The sequence below is a fragment of the Eleutherodactylus coqui genome, chromosome 8 (assembly GCF_035609145.1).
Source record: "Eleutherodactylus coqui strain aEleCoq1 chromosome 8, aEleCoq1.hap1, whole genome shotgun sequence".
NCBI lineage: Eukaryota > Metazoa > Chordata > Amphibia > Anura > Eleutherodactylidae > Eleutherodactylus > Eleutherodactylus coqui.
Window position 1 is genome coordinate 188,369,803 of NC_089844.1, and position 5,615 is coordinate 188,375,417.

At 51.3% G+C, this 5,615-nt stretch overlaps 1 pseudogene; it reads right to left on the reverse strand.

Moving 5' to 3' along the window:
• Positions 1–2,472: 2,472 nt before the first annotated feature.
• LOC136578161 (U2 spliceosomal RNA) lies at positions 2,473–2,600 on the reverse strand (annotated as a pseudogene).
• Between the last annotated feature and the right edge of the window lie 3,015 nt (positions 2,601–5,615).

The window sequence follows — 5,615 nt, forward strand, 5'->3', positions numbered from 1 at the left end:
GGGCACAAAGGAGGGCAGCAGTACGCCCGTTGGGATCGGAGCTAGGCCTACCCGGAACATCCGTAACCTGGCACGGAGTCCGGGGGCTAAGATGGCCCGACATGTGGAAGTTGGTGGTGGACATAGCCAGAAGTACCCCCCGGAAAGTGGTGTTGGTTGTTCACGCCGGGGGGAATGATCTCGGAAAAGCAAAGACACGAGACCTGTTGGTCATCATGAAACAGGACTTACTGCGTTTTCGGGAATGTTTTAGTGGATGCATCATCGTGTGGTCTGACATTGTCGCGAGGAGGCTCTGGAATGGAGCTAGGAGCCTGGAAGCGGTGGATAGAGCCAGGAGGCTGATCAACATGCGGATGTCGCAGTTCGTTCACTCTATCGGAGGGGTGGCGGTGCGCCATTGGGAGCTGGAAGAGAAGGAAAAGGGGGCATTGAGGAGGGACGGTGTTCACCTCAATGATGTAGGGTTGGATACGTTCCTATCCGGCTTGCAGGATGGGGTTGAGAAAGCTTTAGCTCGGGTTGGTGGGGTGGGGACGGAATGAGCCGTAGTAACGCGGCACATCCCGTGTGGCCCGGATTGTTTGTCCATGCTGTGAGGAAGTAGAGGAGGGTTTGCAAGCCGAAGGAACGGGGCTTACAAACGTCCTCAGTGGACTGTTTACGGACTTTAAAGTTTTAGCATACGGACAGCATGGACAGTTTTTTCAATAAAGTTTTTTCAATAAAGTTATCTGATATTCGTTAATAAATAAAAGCTGTGGCCTACCCCACAATTGGCAGAAACAAGAAGTTGTAAGTATTGGTTATTTAGTAGATAAGTGAGCGGGTAAATGATTGAGAGTGTTCCCAGTCTTGAATGCCGCGAGCTAATTAAGGAGGCGGCACAGGACTGGGAACAGGTACAGCAGGGGTTAAGTAGAGCGAGCAAAAGGGGGGTGGAGTTTAGACAGGAAGAGAAAGGGGGGGGGGAGCGGAAGGAGCTCAGTCGTGAGACAAGAAGAGAAGGGAGAAGATTGGAGAAGAGACACCCGCCCACCCGCCCTGGAGGGATAGGGGAGAGGTGGGACGGTTATGAAGGACTATCGTTGGAAGTTGTCACAGCTGGTTTGGCCCGGATTGTTTGTCCATGCTGTGAGGAAGTAGAGGAGGGTTTGCAAGCCGAAGGAACGGGGCTTACAAACGTCCTCAGTGGACTGTTTACGGACTTTAAAGTTTTAGCATACGGACAGCATGGACAGTTTTTTCAATAAAGTTTTTTCAATAAAGTTATCTGATATTCGTTAATAAATAAAAGCTGTGGCCTACCCCACAATTGGCAGAAACAAGAAGTTGTAAGTATTGGTTATTTAGTAGATAAGTGAGCGGGTAAATGATTGAGAGTGTTCCCAGTCTCCGCATTACAGATTCTGCAGGAACGCAGGGTCACCTTCCGCTGTGGTATCCCGCATTCGGAATGTGAAGCGGTCGTGTGCAACCGGCCTTACTGAAGACAATGGAGTTGTGATACAACTCACAAGTAGCTGCGACCAATATATTGCAAAAATCCAACCTCGTAGAGGTTTAAGCAATCTATAGGTTGTGGGAACTTGCGCGACCCCATTGATATATTTGAGAATGCAAGTTCACAGGGCTGCACAGCGATCTTTGGTCACATGACCCATGTCATGGCGAAAGACTCCATAGAGCTCCAGCCTTAGGGCTCATGTCCACGACTGTGTTCTCACCGCAGAGACGCAGCGTTTTACGCATACCACCGTGGGCTCTTCGGCCAGATTCACACAGATGTATTTGCGCAGCATATTACGCATGAAAAATATACATGCTAAATACACGTCAGTAGAACCCGCTGATTGCAGCGAGTTCCTTCACATAAGTGTATTTTGCATGTGCACTTTGTCCAAAAAAAAAAGCAGTCCCCTTTATTTTCTCGTGCATTTCTGCAGGGGAAGAACATGTATTATTCTAATTACACTAATTGCCCATTTCAATAAATGGCGGCATGGTTGCGTGTTTTTTTGCGCTTGCAAATGTGCTTGATTCGTGCTAACAAAAGTACAGTAAGGGCCGCTTCACACAAACATATTTGTTTCAATGGATGCCTTCAGAATTCTCTTTACTCACACATTTCGCATGCGTGCAAAACCCCAACATGCTCTATTTTTGTGCACATTTGCGCACCAAGGGTCCCTGTACAAGTCTATGGGAAGTGTGCACGTAACCGATTCCTATCTCCAAAAAAAGTTATAATAAAAAGTGATAAAGTCTTATAAACTCCAAAATGGTACAAATAAAAACTACAGGACATCACGCAAAAAAAACGAGCCGTCGCACAAGTATCATGCGATACTTCTGCCATGTATCATGTGGACATGAGGCCTAAATCTAAGTGCTTGGTTGTTAGCAGCCGCAGCTGCGCTGCACCTCTTGCTCGTCAGTTTTTTTTTCTGCTTTTGGAAACTGCTGTAGGAAAGGGGGTGCACCAGTACTGGAGGTACTGCAATACCAGCTCAATGTGCGAAGTGGACAGAGCAAGCACTTTTTCCAGCTCCCTGTTCTAAAAATCCATTTAATATATGATCCTCAGATAGGGAACGTATCAGATGCAACACGCTCAGGCAGCACTCCGGGCACACCCACAATGCACTGAGGGAGCCGGAAGACCTTTGCATAGCCCCGCCCAACGCCTTTACACGTCCAAAAGGGTCTCGTCCAAATGACACGAAGGAACGCTGCGCACTCTCCGCGACGTAGGCGGTGTGCGAGGAAGGCTGCACAAGAACCCCTCTGCACCCAGTAGGCTGTACAGCTGTCCTCCTGTCCTGGAGATAGCTATAGTCTATGGAATATACACGGGCTTTAGCCTTGGCAGTCGCTTCCATTTCAAGCACAAAAGCAAAAGGCATTACGAGCAAGCGTGTTCAACTGCAAAATGATGCATCCGCCAAACAAATGGATACAAGATGTGATACAGACAGGCACAGAGGCTCAAGTTCCCTTCTGTACCACCTTTAGCTTGGATACAAGATGTGATACAGGCAGGCATGAAGGCTCTGGTACCCTGTCATACCGCCTCTAGCTTGGATACAAGATGTGATACGGGTGGGCATGGAGGCTCCAGTGCCCTGTTGTACCGCCTCTATATTGGATACAAGATGTGATATGCAATCCTCTGTAACAGCGGATTCTTTACTCCCCGTTCAGTGACAAGGGGACTCCCCATAGGGAATATTTATACACAGAGCACCTATGCGTGTATGCATGTCCTATGTTTTGCAGGTACGCCCATTTGCATATTTCTCTGGGTTCTGTTTAAATTCTCAAATGGGTTTCGTTGGCGACCTTGAACAAAACCCTAGGCTGCCATTACTAAAACTGAGACCAAAGCTGCACATTTTGATCTCCATTTCAGCAGATTTCTGTTGGTTTCCCACATTTCTGCCGGACAGAATAACTTAGTCGACTACACGGCTCTATCTGGCCAGAAACTAATGGAAACCTAGTTAAATAGAGACTTTTTTTTGTCTCCATTTGACTAATGAAAGCTTATTGTTGTGTCCGGGAGCTCCGTCTGAATGACCTGGACATACAAGATCTGTGACTGAAGGCTTAGAAGGGTATTTCAATCTCAGCAAATAAAAGTAATACCTTGTATAATCAAAAATTAACATTGTCCAATATAATTTATAAGCGACTATATGCATAAAACAATGCGGGTGTCCCGTAGTGTACTAACAGTCTATGTGATGCCGACTCTGTCGGCAGAGACTGCGTATGGCAGCGAGTGTACTGCGCATGACTACGTATCTCACGTACACGATCATGCGATGTGTGACTGTCTTTTTTCTTCTAATTCCCAGCTCTGTTTCATCGTGGGGGTTGCATATGTATTGCGTATGGACAGTGCTGTATATACGCTGCCCATACAAAAGTATAGGGCTCACACTGCGTGGTATGTGGAGAAATAGAGCAAGCTGCCATCTTTTCCTCGCTCGGATCTACACACAGTGTTTACACGCTAATGTGAAAGGATCAATAAAAGTCAGACAACAAAAAAAAAAAAAATCACAGAGCGGCCATATACTCACTGATATACTGATTCACCACGTGTCACACGGCAGTACATCGCATGAGCCCTAATGTAGAACATGCTGCGTACCTATTTATGTAGTCTAATAGAGCCTCCTGAGTGTGAATAAGCTGGTGATGTCACCAGCTGCTTCCTTTGGGTAAGTGAGATTTTTGACCCGTGTGAAAGGGGCATTACTGTATGCTAAACTGTTCACTTCATTTTCATTGCCTTCTATGACATTTATGGAAATGGCACAGATTATTGTTAGGGGTTCCATCACATGTGCGAAAATCAGCATCCCCACCACACTCCCCTTGTGCAGCCGTACCGCCTCCACACTCCCCGCATGTAACCGCCGCCTCCACACTCCCCAGCATGTAACCGCACCGTCACCACACTCCCCAGCATGTAACCGCACCGTCACCACACTCCCCAGCATGTAACCGCACCGTCACCACACTCCCCAGCATGTAACCGCACCGTCACCACACTCCCCAGCATGTAACCGCACCGTCACCACACTCCCCAGCATGTAACCGCACCGTCACCACACTCCCCAGCATGTAACCACACCGTCACCACACTCCCCAGCATGTAACCCCACCATCACCACACCGCCCTTATATAACCGTACCGCCACCACACTCCCAGCATGTAACCGTACCATCACCACACCTTCCTCATGTAACCATTCCGCCTCCACACTCTCCGCACATAACAGCACCGTCACCACAATTACCTCATGTTACCGTGCCGCCACCACACTCCCTGCACGTAACCGCGCTGCCACCACACTCCCTGCACGTAACCGCGCTGCCACCACACTCCCTGCACGTAACCGCGCTGCCACCACACTCCCCGCACGTAACCGCGCTGCCACCACACTCGCCGCACGTAAGCGCGCCGTCACCACTCTCCCGGCACGTAACCGCGCCGTCACCACTCTCCCGGCACGTAACCGCGCCGCCACCACACTCCCCGCACGTAACCGCGCCGCCACCACACTCCCCGCACGTAACCGCGCCGCCACCACACTCCCCGCACGTAACCGCGCCGCCACCACACTCCCCGCACGTAAGCGCGCCGCCACCACTCTCCCCGCACGTAAGCGCGCCGCCACCACTCTCCCCGCACGTAAGCGCGCCGTCACCACTCTCCCCGCACGTAAGCGCGCCGCCACCACACTCCCCGCACGTAAGCGCGCCGCCGCCACTCTCCCCGCACGTAAGCGCGCCGTCGCCACTCTCCCCGCACGTAAGCGCGCCGTCGCCACTCTCCCCGCACGTAAGCGCGCCGTCGCCACTCTCCCCGCACGTAAGCGCGCCGTCGCCACTCTCCCCGCACGTAAGCGCGCCGTCGCCACTCTCCCCGCACGTAAGCGCGCCGTCGCCACTCTCCCCGCACGTAAGCGCGCCGTCGCCACTCTCCCCGCACGTAAGCGCGCCGTCGCCACTCTCCCCGCACGTAAGCGCGCCGTCGCCACTCTCCCCGCACGTAAGCGCGCCGTCGCCACTCTCCCCGCACGTAAGCGCGCCGTCGCCAC